Below are 15,662 nucleotides of genomic sequence, written 5' to 3'. Positions count from 1 at the left end.
TGTCCAGGGCTGGGACCCTTGATCCTGATGGACCCTGGGAGGGAATCAGCCCTGGCATGTTGGAGTCCTGACCCAGAGCACTCAGTCCCTCATGGTCAGGCCCCAGCATGGGTGCGGCTCTGTCCAGAAGGAGCACACCAGCTGGAGCAGTCTGTAAACTTTAAAGGGCTGTGCATCACCAGTGTCTCCCTGAGGGAGGGAGGCGGGGGGGTGGGGTGGGGGCGGTGGGGGCGTCTCCCTGTGCTCCCCCACCACAGGCCTAGGCTTTACTGCCCCACTAAATGCCGTGTTTGCTCGCACCCCACCCGGCGGCTTGTACACACCTGTACACGGAAGGCTGTAATTTCTCTCTGCATGATTCACAGGTAGGATCACACCCAAGTTACCGGCACTCCGCTCCTTAGGGCGGGCTGGCCAGCCAGTCGCCTTTGTCTTCCAATTATGCTGTGTTTTATTGCTCTTTTAACTGTAACAGAAACACCCAAAGAGGCAGGGTCTGGAGGGCAATAAATGACAACTGGATTGGGGACCCAAAAGAAGCTCTCTGTCTGGACACGGGGGTATAAGGAAGCTGTGCTGGGCAGTGGCTTGTGCCTGCGTTCAAATCTTGGCTCTGGTACCAACGAGCTGTGTGACCCCAGACAAGTAACTCCACCTCTCTGAGCCCACATTTCCTTTCCTACAGAATGATGCTGCTGGGAGTGGGGCGGATAACTGAGCTGACAGGAGACATTCCATCCATGCTGAGTCTTCCCAAGGCCCTCCTCCAGTTCAGGTTTACAGGCAGACTTCCTCTCCCTCCAATTTCCTGTCCATTTCTACAGTCCTTGGCACACTGCCGTGTACGCCGTAGATAAATAGGACTGCAGAATGAAAAATGGCTTCAGAGTCCATTTTACATCCATTCCATAAATGTTAACTGAATACCTTGATGTGCCGGGCGCTGGGGATCCCGAGACCCAGTCCCTGCCCTCGAGGGGCTCATGGTCCAACCAGAAAGAGGAGACCCAGAGCGGTAACTGGGGAGAAAAGGCAGGCAACGAGTGCCACTATCAAGGGAAGCCCAAGGGACACCATCGCTCCTGAGCAGGCCCCAGACAGGTATGAGGGTTCAGAAGGCATCTCTAGTGTGAGGCATACCTAACTCTGTGCCCTGGAGTAAGAGTCGGAGTGTACTAGGGAAGGAGTGGAGTGTCTCGGGCCGGAGAGCACGTGCAAAGGTCCTGGGGCAAAACACTGCTACAGCCTGAAAGGAAGGATGGGGAGAGACAAAACCTGAGGAAGCACCCGAGGTGACATCCAAAAGGGCCTTTTCACCCAGGCTAAGGAGTTTGATGTTTGAGCTCAAACTAGAGAGGAAACCTGTGAAGGATTCCAAGTATTCTGGTGCTCTAGAGTCAAGGGCGGGGACTAATGGGAATTACAAGGCCAAGGGTGGAGACAGGCTGTTCAGAGGCCACGGAAGTGATCCAGGCAAAAAGACAGATGGGGCTTGAATCTGGGGTAATTTTGATGCCCTCCTCAGCCACTTACCGGCTGTGAGAGCTCGGGTGAGTGATTCACAGACTCCTGACCACAGTTCCTTGTTCCTAAATCTCAGTGGTGACATCTAGTCCCCAAGGTGGCAAGATTTCACGGGGAGGAAGAGGGACTCATCCACACGGAGAAAAACAAGGGCATGGGGACAAAGGACAGCTCTTCTGCGCACTAGAATGCCAATTGTTACTGCAGAAGGAAAGAAGGAAACAGAAATTCGGCCCTCAAGCAAACAACTGGGTGATTATTGTTGCCAGGAGATGCCAAAATTAATGGACAACAGTTTGAAGAGAAACAGGAGTTGCCTCTTGTCGAAATATCACTCCCCAGATACTTACTCGCTAGTGACGGGAGAAGGACAGTAACTCTACAAGGAGACACAGGGCCCACACACGGCAGACAAGCGATTGAGGCTAACGTAACAAGACATCGAGCCACGATGCACCGAGGACAGGCCACTGTCTCTAAAATGCATAATGGGCAATTGTGCCCCAATCATGAGAAGACTCAGGACCCACCCAGACTGAGGGAGATTCAAAAAAATACCTGATAAGGACTCTTCCAAAGTGTCAAGTTTATAAAAGTGGCAGACCAAGGACCCGTTCACGAGTAGAGGAAAAATGACAGCTGAAGCCAAAGTGGGGTCACGGCTAGGGTCCTGGGCCCACAGCGGGGACGGTAGGGGACCATCAAATGACACTGGAGCAAGATCGGCCGTTGACTGCCTTAGGATTGTGCCAATGTTAATTTCCCGCTTTGGGGCTTTGCACCGTAGTTCTAGAAGATGCTAACTTTACAGGGGAAGCTGGGTGAGAGATACATAGGGATTCAGCAACCGTTTTTGCCAGTTTTCCCTGTGTCTGAAATTAGCTTAAAATAAACAGTTTTGTTGTTTTTTTGTGTTTTGTTTTGTTTGTTTTTCACAGGAGTACATCAGTGGTTCTTAAACTTGGAAACACATCTGATTTGCTTAGAGGACGCTCAGCTCCCTCTTCAGACCAGCTGCATCAGCGTCTCCAGGGGAGGAGCCCAGGCAGGAATAGTCTTCACAAGTCTCCAGGATGCCATTTACAGCCCGGGGTGGGGAGGGGTAGCCACTCGGCCCAGAGCAAGCCTTCAATAAATCATCCTCGGCTCACACTGATGTGTTAGCTCAACATTTGACACCTTTGTGCCTTCAACAACATTTTTGAATACCTACTGTGTGCAATACACAGCCAGGGTGCTGTGATGGGCAAGAGAGACAAGATCCTTATACTCTCATGGAAAAGACAATACATCAGGGAGATTATTACACCTGATAAGGACTCTAGAGGAAATAAATGGACACGAACAGAAAATAACTGGAGGGGTGGGAGCTCCATTAGATGGAGTTGTTCAGGAAGGCATCCCGGAGGAGGTGACATTTAATCTGGGATGATGGGAAGGATGGAGCCAGCAGAAGAGATGGCTGGATGGAGGATCACGTGGCTGCAAAAAGCACAGCAAGTGCCAAGGCCCTGAGGCAGCCTGAGGGAAGGAGGGGGCATTGGAGAGGGGTCATGATGAACAGCCTGGATTTCATTTTTGGCGCGATGGAAGGACTTCAGTAAGGGTTTGATCAGGGCCAATCAGGTGGGAGGATGATTTTCGATCTGGCTTAGGATTTTTAAAGATCTCTGCAAAGCAAAAAGATCACTCTGGCTGCCAGGCGGAGACTGACTTGTCAGGAGGCTCCTCACTCCATCTAGGAGTGAGATGATGGTGGCCTGGACCCAGAGAGGTGATGACAGAGGACATGAGATGCCAACCCATTGAAATAGGACTTTGTGTTGAGCTGAAGTTTGGGGTAAGCAGTCCCTTGGCCACCCCTATGCTGGGCAGCAGAACCACACCACCCTTCCACGTTCAGCCTCCTGTTTGAGCCCCATTGTCCCCCCAGCCACAGCCGTCCTGGCCACAAGGCCCCCTCTTGCAGAGGTACTACATGCCTTAACATATCACAACCCACACTGACCCCGGAAGTCACATGTTCTCTGCATCCCTAATACTGATGGGGAAACTGGAGCTCAGAGAGGGAAAGGCAATTGCTCAACATCACACAGCAAGTGACACCCAGGACCAGATGTCCCACTGCCCCAGGCTGGGTCCCTGATTGAGAGCCTACCACCTTCCTCTGAGCCAGGAGGATGAGGGGAGCCTTGGGCAGAAGGCTGCCCCAGTGCTCTTGAGGAACAGGGGCAGGACTGACAATCCAGGCTGGGCGGGGCCACACGGCCTGAAGATGGCAGCACTTTCATCTCTGGGGTGTGAGGCCAGGCTCCCAGGGAAGCCGTTCTCACTAAGGTGTGAATGACTGATAGTACGTGGAGACACGCAATGGGTCCCAGAAGCAAGAGAAACAGGAAGGCAAAAATGGGTCGCCCCTCCCCTTTGTACCCTCTTGGCAGCCGTAGCCCCTTTGGGGCTCCGTTATTAGCTGCAAACTCCTCCACTTAATTCCCCAAATCAGCAACAGATGTAGGAGCTCAGCCTCTCGTCCACCCCCACTAACGCTTTAGTCCCCTCCGCAGCCGCTGGCTGTCCCTCCCCGGGCTTGGATGTCGCCAGCGACAGGACCTTATGCTTAGCGAGGGATCTTAGGTCATCCAACAGAAAGGAGCAGAAAGTGCCTTCGTCTAGGTGTGCAACACGACGGTGTGTATAACGCAAACACAGGTAGATCCACTGGATGAAGACCCCGAGGCCCAGAGAGGCGGCGGGAATGGAGCCGGGATGCAAACCCACAGGGGAAGGCTGATTCTGGAAACTTCTCTAGCAGGTGATCAGCGGGTGCCAGGCCTGGCCAGCTGGCCCTGCCGTTAGTTCCCCCTCTGGCTAAAGTGCGGTCTCCCGAAGGCCACTGCAGGGCTGGGGGCGGGAGAGGTCACAGTGTGTGTGTGTGGGGGGGGGCACATGCCTGAGCCAGGAGGAGACTTCCTCTTCTTCTGGTGTGGGGCGGGGGTGGGGGTGGGTCGCGGGATGTCACTTCTGAGCTTGCCTCAGAGCAAAGTAGAGCCCATATGCCCGACTCCCCATGGGCCCCGACAGAGCCTCTCCCTCCCCAAACTGCCTCAGCAGGCGGAACATACGCAGGGCCACCCTGTGGCGATTCAGGGACCCTGGGACAGTGGAGGGCAGCCTCTCCTCCTCCTCCTCTTCCTCTAGCAGGAGCCCTCCCCCTCAACCTACCCTCTGCCCGTTCCCACATTCCTCCGAGGCTGAACCAGCCCCTGTCCCGCTGTCCCAGGACTCTAGGCCCCCAGCCCCGTCCTCCCCACCCAGGCCGCAGCCACCTCCCTCCCGGCCCCCTCCCTGCAAAAGGCTGCAAACGCTTCTGAGGGCTGGAACATCTGGCTAATGACGGAGAAAGTGCTGAGACGACAGGTTATTTCAACACTGCCATCATCCGTTGGGTATTTCAACACTCGGTGCTTGTGCAAGAGACATAATGGGACCTGTCATAAACTCGCACTGTCTCAAAGCTCAGGCACGTCGTGGCGGGGCTGATGGGGAGTTGTTGGGGTTTAGCAATCGGCGCTGTCTTGGGCCCCGCAGCCTCCTTAGGGTTATTTTGGCTCTGCCATGGAAGGCCCTGGAGAGAAATCTCAAGGTGTCAGAGAAAACCCAGAGCAATTACCTCTTGGGGTAATTAGATGGTGGCAGAGATAGCTAGCCCGCCTTCCTGCCTGCCAGGGAGAGGGAGGGGGAGAGGGGAGGACCAGGCTGCCCCATCCCCCTGGGCCGGCCCCCGCGGAGTCCAGCCCCCGTGCGGGAAGGAGGCCGCAGATGACCTCATGGAGGCAGCCGCGGTGACTCATGGCCCCGACCACGTTTCCACTTCCCTGGGGGTGGGCAAGCATGTGGGTTCTCAGAGGTGCAACTCAGCACCCATGGCTGGCCACCCTTCATCATGGCGGGGGAAGCTTTGGGAACCTGCCGGCCTCTCGTCGGTAGACCTAAGTTGGGACTTGGACTGGGATTCCTTGCTTCAGCTCAGCCCCGACCCAGGATTTTGCCGGAACCCCAATCACCCTGTTAGGAGGCTAAGTGGAGAGCTGGGAAGTGGAGTCCAATGGCGGAGGCAGCTGTCCACTCTCGTGGGGCCAGCCCGAGTCACTGCCCTGAGCTGGCGAAGCCGGAAGGATATGTGATCAGGGACCGCATCCCCCACCAAAGCCAACTAGAGCTTGGCCGAGCATGTCCAGGCTGAGAACCAGCCCCCACCTCCCCCCTGACCTCCCCTTCCCTCCATGCCCACCACCCCCAGCACACATCTGCAAAGTGTCCTGGGAGAGAGCGTTCTGGCCGGTGATCTGGCGAGAGCTCAGAGAGGAATGTGGGTCTGAGAGTAGGAGCCTATGGGGGGACAACACGACACAGGCCACATAGGAAACACACAGACCTGGTCAAGGTCGAGGCCTGAGGCAGGGGAGCCCCAGGAACATGGGCTCCCTTGAGTGGGCACTGGGGATCCATACAAGGTCTTTGTGGGAGTTCTAAGTGCACCACGGGCTTTGAGCCCTTTTTCTTGACTCCATCTAACAGCAAGAAGCGAGGAGAGTTGGGGGAGAGGGTACAGAAAGGCGGGAAGCCCTGAGTATACCAGGAAGCTGGCCAGGCAGCCAGAGGGGTCGATGGCCAGAAGGAGCGAGTGGAGGAAAAGGCAGAAGAGGTGTGGGCCCAGAGGACATTTGCGAGCAGACCCCAAAAGATTGGGTACCACGCTGGGAGAGCAGGAATGGGGAGCAGGCCCCTCTCGAAATGGGCCGCAGGTGTGAGGAGGGATTCGCAAAGACCTTGGGGTCTTTGTGGGAGTCAGCCCCTAAGGGGACCCCAGCTTGTCCCTCACCAGCAGAGACGCTAATCCTCCGCTCTGATCAGACCTTCTGGAGCCAGTCAGAGACTCTCTCGAGGGGATACATGAATCAAGAAAATGGTTTTGTGTGGTTCTTGGCCCCTGGTCCAGGACTCAAACTCCTTCCTGCCCAGAGAGGCTTCTCCCCGCGGATTCCACCTTCTGGCCTACCTCCTCTTTCTCCAGACTCACCCCCCCCCACCCTGCCCTGTGGCCTCTCGTGACCTTCATTGGGGTCCCCTGGAGGGTCACCACGGTGGCTGTTCCCAGCCCACCAGCCCCTTCAGCAGGCTCCCATGGAGCTCTCAACACAGCCCAGGCCTGTCCCTCCATTGTCCTGCCCAGGCTCACCCCCACTCCGGGCCCCACCTCCCTCCTGGGCTCCCGATGCAGGCTCCCTGCTCCCCCACCCACCGACCTCCGACCTGCTGGAACTGCAGGCAAGTCCCGTCCCCTTCCCTGCAGGCCCCAAGCCTCTGTCCCCACCCAGCTTCCCTGCAGGAAGACCACCCGTGGCCTCAGTCTGGTCTCCAGTGCCTGTCCAGAGACAGGGACCTGTCAGCAGGCCTGTCATATCCCCTCTGCCCGAGGCTGCTTTCCAAGTGCCACGTGTCACCACACTCAGACATACAGAGGCTGGGTGGAGGACAAGGATGGTTTCCTGTGATGGGCGCCTAGGTCTCAGTGGGTGCCCACACCTATCCCCATGGCACGCGGGTACCATCATCAACCCATTTTACAGAAGAGGGCAAACGCTGCTCCCATAGGGCAGGGCCAATGGCAGCCCTCCTCTGCCCCTGGCACGGACAGGAGCCACCCAGCCGCCGCCCTCCCCAGCAGCTCCCCAGGCTCCCTCCCAGGCACCTGCCTGCCCTCCCACATCCCAGACATCGTAACAGCTGTGAAGCCTTCAGGACCCCGGCCTTGGGCTTGGCCTGCACAGGGGCGGTCCCAGCTCTGCCCTTCACTTCACTCTGTCACCTTGGGGAGGTTTTTTTGGTGTTTGTTTTTTTTTTTTTAACCATCCCTGGGCTTCCGTTTCCACCCCTGCAAAAGGAAACAGTGGCCTCAGTTTCTCCAGATAAGAGACAGCCTCCTGGCACAATGGAGGACTGCCACTGAGGCAGGCAGGTCATCCCAGAAGCTTCTAGCTCGGGTGCCCTCATGGCTCTGGGCCATGTCTTCTCATCTGTAAGTGCGATGTAATTACATCGCGGTCACACACAGCCCGGGACAGGTGCAACAGGGGTCATGTGCGGTGATTTCAGTGTGACGGTCAAGGTTCCCTCTGGCTCTAGAACTCTCTACCATTCTTTGACAGACCATCTTCCCAGGGGACAGCTCTAAGGTTGGACCACCAATCCCTGGCCAAAAACAGGGCTGTGGTCTCAGTAAAGCCACAGGTGCCAACCCAGAAATGGGCCTATTCTCCAGAAGCCCTCGGGAGCTGTGGGAACCCAGCTGAGGGGTCTCTGTGGGGCTCCACACCCCCAAGGCACAAGCCCGTGTGCCCTGAGTGGAGGCAGACGGGCTGGAACACGCTTTCATACTCTCTCTCTCTCTCTCTCTCGCCCCATGGACAGACGCCTTGCCAGGGAGCCCTCTTGCCCTTGACCCATCCCTCCCGGGGTAAGGCCCACTTATGGGACCTGAGGCTGATTCACGACACAGGATAACCAACTCTGAAGCAAGCCGAGGTGCTGGGGACCCAAGATGGGGAGCAGAGAAGGGGAACCAGGCTCCACACGAGGGCTGGGGAACAGGGACCACAGTGCTCCCTCATGCGCGCTCCCTGCCAGGCCCATGCCAGGCCCGGGGCCCAGAGGCCCCTGCTCCCCTGACCCTGGGGGCTCCATCCAGCCTGAAGGGAGGCCCCGGCCCTGCCTGATGGGCCCCACTGGGAGCCTGAGCAGGGCGGCTGCGTGGGCACCTCCCGGCCTCCCGCCTCATGAGGGGCCGTGGGGACCGGGCCAGCCTCCCGCTGTCGCCTCCCCCACCGCTCTGCCGGATGGCACCGGCTCCTCGTGCATCTGCCTGTTTACATTCTCCCCAACGAAAAGCAGCTTTGTTTATGGAAAAGAGCTATTTCAGTCCCACGGTTTCTCTCAGCATCTCTGACTCGCCGGAATGGCTGCTGCTCTCTTGAGGAGCCGGGAGGAGGCCATCTCCACCTTACTGGGGGGGAGGCGACTCAGGGCTCCCACAGGTGGAGCGGGGCGCGGGGGGCCACCGCCTCTCGGACGGCTCTCAGGAAAGGAAGGTGCAAGGAGCAACATTCTTCACCAGCCTGGCAGGACTCGGCCAGGCGTGAGCCGGCGACTGGGGACACCGTTCCTCTCAGTGGACCCCACGCACCCCTGGGCTCATCACCCAGGCCCTTCTCCTCCCCCTGCCCCCAGTCAGGTGAGTGACAGCATTCCCATTATACAGACGAGAAACTGAGGCCCCAGAGGGGACGTGGTCTCTCCAAAGTCACACAGCCGGGGACACCCAGGGGTTTCACTGCGGATCCCAGGCCTGTCCGCCACCAGGCCACTGGAGGATGGAAGGGGCTACACGTGGCTACTGGGGGGTTTGGGGGGACGTCCGTGGTTATAGCTCTTTCTGTAAAAAGCATTGGTACACATTGCATTGCAGGCTCAAGAAACAATGAACAAAGTCGGAAAGGGAGAACGAACAAGTTCTACGATGTGGCAGCTTCTCCAGAGAGAAGCCACCATTTTCCAGACAGGCACCACCAAGCTTGGAAGGGATAGGAGGAGGAAACGAGTCATGGCAAAAGCCATGAGGGGGAAAAGCCAGAGGGGGGTTCCCGGGCCCTATGCACCTGCCTCGCCACCAAGTGGGAGAAGGCAGCGCACAGGACAGGCAGCAGAGGGCTCCCCCGGGAAGGCTCACAGTGGCTCTGGGTGGGGTGACCACACCCACCCCCAACCCTTCCCTCAGGACCCTGCGCACTTCCTCTGTGGGTCTGTGATTGCAGGTCAACCGCTGTCACCATGACAACAAAGAAAAAGAAAAAGGAACGCTGCTGGAGGTTGGACACCCCCTAGAGAGACGGCAAAACAACTTCAGGACTAATCCCCCTGCCCCGAGAAGGGGAGCATTCACAGGGGCGGGGACAGGGCCATGGGGGGGCCTCCCAGGCCGGGGCTGGCAATAAAGGCGTGTTTAGAGAAGACCATCAATGTTCCCCAGCAAGGAGGTAGACACGCTCAGAGCTTTGGGCACGGGTTCCCCTAGTCCTCTAGGACGCACAGCCCGCGGCCCCTGTGTCTGGAACCTCCCAGGTGGCCAGGGCAGGGATGCGGGCCTGGAGTCATCTGCTCTGGAGCAAAGCCATGGGCTCCAAGCCTTGGGGAGACCCAGCTTCCCTCGGGGGCCTTTTGCCCTACGGTCCTCCTGACCTGCCTTGCCCACCACCCCGTGCGCAAAGACACAGAGGAAAGTTCTGGACCCTTGGTGGGGGGACACACGGTACCAGGCGGCCTTGTTTCTTGGGCAGACAGTGTTAGTCCCTGGGGGGAGAGGGATCACAAAACAAGGTGACTCCACCCCCCCATCCCTCCCACTCATCTGCTCAGACAGAGGGAAAGCATGATGGGGAAGTGCTATGCTCATCTAAGGGGCAGGCAAGGGCTTTCCCGGATGGACCTCTCAAGGTCACGGTCACTAGTCAGTGCGCAGGCCCCTTCTCCCGCAGAGCCGTCCTCAAAAGAGGAAAATGTGGCCACTTGACCTAGTGACCTCCTGGCCTGGGGCATTCTCCCCAGCACTGATTTCTCCACATCTTGCTTGAACAAGGCCTCTCCTGCTCCCGTGGAAGGAGTAGGGACAGGTGATAAAATACAGTCTCAGTCTTGGCTGTCCCTGTCTCCCTCTTCAATGACCAGACTCGTGAGTTGGGGGGACCCTGTGACGGGGTCCAGCCATACCCCACGGGCCCAGGCCTGGAGCCCAAGAAGCCCTCCTAGTTGAGCACAGCCCTTCACAGTTTCCAGAGGGCTCTCCTTTGCCTCATCCCTACTCACCCTTCGAGGTGGGACCTCAAACACCTAGAAAACACAATGCCGGGACCCGGACCTCACTTTTTCCAGCTCAGCTCATAAGTGCTGCCCCAGAGCCCACTCTGTGCCCAGGGCTGGTGGTAGAGTCCTGAGGCGGGTGTAGCCTGGCCCTTCCATCCAGCCCTGAATGCAGTAAGGGGGATCCTGCTGACACCCACCGCCCCGACTCGTGCCCCCGGCCCACCCAGATCCTACAATTGCTCCCACCCCGTTGCCCGGATGGCCCAGGGGTTCCTCAGCCCCAGCTGGAGGCCCTCTGTGCCGTCTCCTATCCCATCCCGCTTCATCACTGCACGCTGTCTTTGCTTAGGCCAGAAAGACCCAACTCCTCCTTGATGAGAGCGGTGGACACGTGGCCAGCATGCCCTGTTTCCTGTCTGCCCCGACCGTCTCAAGCAGCCAGACTGGTCCCTGTACGCCCCATGTCTCCCTTCTAGACCCCAGGCCAGAGTTTCACATTCCTAAAGCCCACCAGCCAGCTACATCCAAGTCCATGGGTGCCTGCTGGAAATTCCACCCCCCACAGTCACCCCACAATAAAGGGGACTGACCACTCCCCGGAGGGCAGCCAATGCGGGTCACTCTGCCTGGCGTCCGAGGGGCAGGCCTCCTACCTTGGTCCCTCCCACCAGACGGTGAGCTCCCGGCCCCTGGGAGATGCCAGCTGGGGTTGGGGTGGGGGACAGGCAATGCCAGAAGTGACTCAGCCCAGGGGCCCTAATCCACAGCACAGCCCCCCCCCCAGAACATGAGAACTGTCATGGACCCCATGAATGAGCAAAAGGACAAATAAAATAAGAGGAAGTCAAGGCACCCATGGCCTGTCTTGGGGTGCCCTTAACAGCAGCGCTCAGTGGGCATGGCCCCCCCCACCAAGCATAGCCCTCCCCCTCGGCTTCAGAGAGCGCCCGCACACCATTCCTTGGCCTGCCCAGCGCCTCTGGACTGTCCTCCTCCCTCCGGGGAATTCCCCCCTTATGACCTAGCATCCTCCCTCTTCTCCCACGAAGCTGGCCGGGCCCCAGCAGCCTCCCTCACAGAAAAGGTTTCATCACGTGACCTGGGCTCCAATAGCTATACACCTGCTGGACTCGGGGTGGGCAGGGCTGGCCCAGGAGGCTACCCATTCTGGCTAGTGGGAGGCAGCTCTGTGACTGGGGTGGGAGCCTGAGTGTGCCCCCTGCGGTAGTTCTGCCGTGGGGTATGCCATGGGATTTGCCATGGGACTTGGGTCCCCACTCCTGGCTCTGGTGTGTTCTGGCTTTTCAGAGAGTCTGAGCAGAGGCTGCTTTGGATCCTGAGGTCAGCTCCATGGCTACGGGGCATGGCTATCCCCTCTGTGCCTCTGCCTATCCACATCCCCAACCACCTCTGTTAACTCTTTAGCATCCTTTCAGACTCAGCCTCTATGATCTTTTTCTGGAAGCTTCCAGCCCCACGGCCTCCGGGCTAGGTGTCTCCTCTGTGCTCCCAGAACCCCCAGGGCCACATCTGACAATGCCGTACCACGCTGTTCCATGTCTGTGTCCCTACTGGGTGGCGACCCCTGGAGGGCAGGAGTCACATCTGGTCCGCTCTGAGCGCTCAGTGCTCTGGGCATACAGGAGATTATCTGGGAATGTTTGCTGAGTGACTGAGTGCGGGGTGGGAAAGGCCAGAGGTCTCTGGGCTCTGTGAAAGCCGGGAGAGGGAAAAGCAGTTACAGCCTGGTCCTGGGGCATGGTGGGCACACCCACCCCTACCTGCACCCCCAAGACCAGCTCGCATCTGTGCAAGGGGAATAGGGAGGGCTGGTCAGGGGCTGCTGCTCCATCTACCGTGGGTTTCTTAGCAAATCCAATGGAAAACTACTTCCCAAGAAATAAATCTGGAGTTACCGACTGGCTTCAAGGCCTCTCTATCCCACACTGATTTGTATCCTGGAGATTTAATCCTCTCCCTTTGTTTGTCAGGGACGCATGCTGTGTGGATGTCCAGGCGTGTGGCAGCAAGAGGGGTTTCCTGAGGGGCACTGGGCAGAAATCAAGGGCATCCCTTTGGACACAGGACATTCCCGAGGAGCTGCTCAGAGGCCATGAGGCAACTCTACTGCACCACCCAGGCCACCACGGTCAGCATAAGCCTCAAAGGGCCAGGGGTCTCTGCCTCTCTGGGTCATGGTCAATGGAGACTCACATCCTAGTGTTACCAGCTGGTATCAGAATGATCCACAGCCTGCCCCAGCCTGTGGATGGTTGGAAAATAGGAACTCCTTCCTCAAGATACCTGCAGAATCTTGTGGCAGGGGCAAGACGGTTCACATCCCATGGTTGCCCATGACCCGGAGCCCTGCTTCTACTAAGGATCAGTTTGGATGGTCTAAGCTCCTCACTCAAAATTCCTCCAGCTACCCAGGTACAGAAGCCGTTTTCCCTAGTTTCCATCCCCAAACCCTCTCATACCAGGCATTTGTGTGGGTAGAAGGCTAACGGACATCTGGAGAGGCAGGAAGATCTGCTTTGCAATTATAGGAGCCTCATTAAAATCCTTCTCCCGAGATGTCTCTCTGCCGTCTCTGCCTTGGCCTCCCCCCTCTTTTCCCTCCTCCCCTTGTCTCTCAAATCCTGCCTACTGTCAAAGCAGAACAGTCCAGCCCCTGTCATCCCCTTTCCTCCCCTGGAGAGGCTGATAGATTTTCTTAAAAAAGGAGGATTTCCTTCTAAGGGGGAATTTGGTACCAGTTCTCAACACGATGGATTTTCAGCCCTTTGGACAGGCTCGCCTTCACACCCAACCCAGTTCCTGGTACCTCTTGCCTTCCAGAGACCCAGAACTGAATGTGGCACAGAAGCAGGGTCAGAGGGCAAGCCCTAAGGGTTCACCATGGCAGAACAGGTGGGGAGATACTGAGTGGAGGGGAGCACAACGCATATGGATGAGGATGGATGAAGGGCAGCTCCCTCCAGGTGGCAGAACCAGAGAAGGCTTCACCAAAGACATGATGGGAAAGATGGCCTTGGAGCAGTTCCATGATGGGGAGAGGCAGCTGGGGACCAGAGTCCTTATCAGCATGTCTCTAAGACGCCCTGCTCAGGCTTGTACTGTCATCATTGGTTGTTGGGTCTGCCTCCCCCACCAGACTGGGAGCTCTGGAAAGGGATCCCCCTTCCAGGGCCAAGCCAACCAACATCATCCCCGGGAGGAAGGAAGGGAGGAAGGTGAGTAGGGGTGGGAGCTATGGCGGCATCTAGAGTCCAGGGGTGCCCGAAGCCCAGGCCCCCTGATGCTGTAGCCAAGAGGAGAGGCAAGCCGGCCAGACCCGCCTCCAACATGCAGCAGAGCACGCTATCACATCACACTGAAAGTGGGCAGGCTGTGGGGCTGTGGGTCTTCGGGTCACTCCAAGAAGGGCCTTTTCCATCTAGTGCCATGACCCACCAACCGTGACCCTTGCAATGCCAAGGGCCATGAGCTCACGTGTGCCCAGCGATCTACAGCTAGGAAGTTGTCTGATAGCCCACGAGCTCGGTGCGATCAAGGTATGGGCCCCACACGTTAACCAGAAGCCCCGGAGGGTTGAGGGAGAAGACGGACCCCAAACACGTGGTAAGCCCGAGGCACAGTGCACCATGTGGGATTAGAGCGGGCTCTCCAGGCCCCTGGGTGGCCCTGTTCTAGGAGCTTCCAGAGCTCAGAGAGTGGGCAGCAGGGGGCATGGTGGTTAATTACAGACTACCTCGAATTGGTTCTCTGATTGCTGTTTCACTCCTTTCCTGCACTGGCTCCTCGAGCCCAGAGGATATATCCTCTGCATCTTCTCTGTGCCCACCGCCCCCTGGACCCCAGGTCCTCAGCACCCGTTCCAAAGCAGCAGGGGCAGGTGATTCCTCGACACACATTGGAATCACCCAGAAAGGTTGATAAACCGCTCATACCCGGACCCCACCGGCAAGGAGACTGATTTAACTGGAATGCGGCATCTGTACCTTATTAAACAAACACACGATTCAAGGGTGCCGGGAGGGCTGCGACCCTCGGCGGCAGCGTCTCGTGCAGCACAAGCCAGGGCTCACGGGAAGCGTGTACTCGCGAGGAAGACTGGCTCTCGGTCCTCAGTTTTGCTCGCCTGGCTTCGGTTCCCCACTGCGGCACACGACGCCCGGATCTCGGCATCCAGCCGGGAGAGGCTTTCGGCTCCAAAATACAAGCCCACGGGGACAGCTGCGCTCAGTACGGAGCTCCATCTGTCCTAGGACCCCACCGTCCCGCTGAACAGCTGGATCAGTCATATGCTTTAGACTATCAGCGACGGGCAGCCAACTTGAACGAGCCTAGTGTGTGGGAGGATTTGGGGGAATCATCTGTCGCCACCGAGCTTCACCAGTGGGTCCAGGGAGCAGTGGGCTCTAACACTCACAGGTCTCTCGGCACTGAAATCTCCCCGGAAGTGGGGGGGCCGGGGAAGACTCTGATTGGTCCGGTCAAGGGCCCACACTCCGCCCCTCGGCGGAAGCCGGAAGTACGGGCAGTGGCGCGTGCACGCGAGCTCAGAGACGCAGGAGCTTGGTGGGAGAAGGTGGAGCAGAGCCACGTCCCAACCATCCCTCTCCCCCCAGACACAGAGCATTTGTAGTGTTAAGAGGAATGACAGCGGCAGCGACAAACTCCCAAGAGGCATTATTAACTGAGGGTATTTGTAAGAAATAGATGTCGCACTCGAAGGGGTGATGGAAGAAACTGAACAAGGGGACTGGCTACAAGGGCGAGGGCTAAGAGGACCAAGGCGGGATCCGCTGCTAGTCTACCCCCCTCTCCAGACACGGAGGGCACCGGGAGGAAGCAGCATTGCACAGCGTTGCCCAGCCGATGCCTGCCTCCGTGGGATGGATCCAGCCACTGGCACACTTGGAAGAGTGGGCTTTGAGGGGAATACCCCAACCTCTCTCTCTGTCCTGTAATCTGCTGCTCTGCTCTCTCATTGGCTGAACATACCTGGAAGCCAGAGAGAGCCCGAGTGATGCAATCCAGCAGCAGTCAGCCTTCTAGGCACAAAGCAGGTGGAGAGCATGGAGAACACATTTGCAGGAATGAATATGAAACACTGGGTACCCTGGAGAGCTGCCCAGATGGAATCTACCCTCGGGCCTTACCTTTGCTTCCCCCATTGGATCCCCCCGCCCCCGTTCCCATCAGCAAGGCCTACC

At 57.9% G+C, this 15,662-nt stretch overlaps 1 protein-coding gene across 4 annotated transcripts in view; it reads right to left on the bottom strand.

The window, feature by feature from the left end:
* Nucleotides 1–14,888, bottom strand: part of MYL10 (myosin light chain 10) — a 77,087-nt gene extending 62,199 nt beyond the window's left edge. For all 4 annotated transcript variants that reach the window (XM_047714660.1, XM_047714659.1, XM_047714661.1 and 1 more), the window contains exon 1: nt 14,445–14,888. The gene's annotated coding sequence lies outside the window, so the exon portion shown is untranslated. The remainder of the gene's footprint in view (nt 1–14,444) is intronic.
* Nucleotides 14,889–15,662: the final 774 nt, after the last annotated feature.

Source organism: Lutra lutra, chromosome 18, assembly GCF_902655055.1.
Source record: "Lutra lutra chromosome 18, mLutLut1.2, whole genome shotgun sequence".
NCBI classification, from domain to species: Eukaryota; Metazoa; Chordata; class Mammalia; order Carnivora; family Mustelidae; genus Lutra; species Lutra lutra.
Note: the sequence above shows the minus strand (reverse complement) of the source record. Positions and strands in the feature narration are given on the sequence as shown.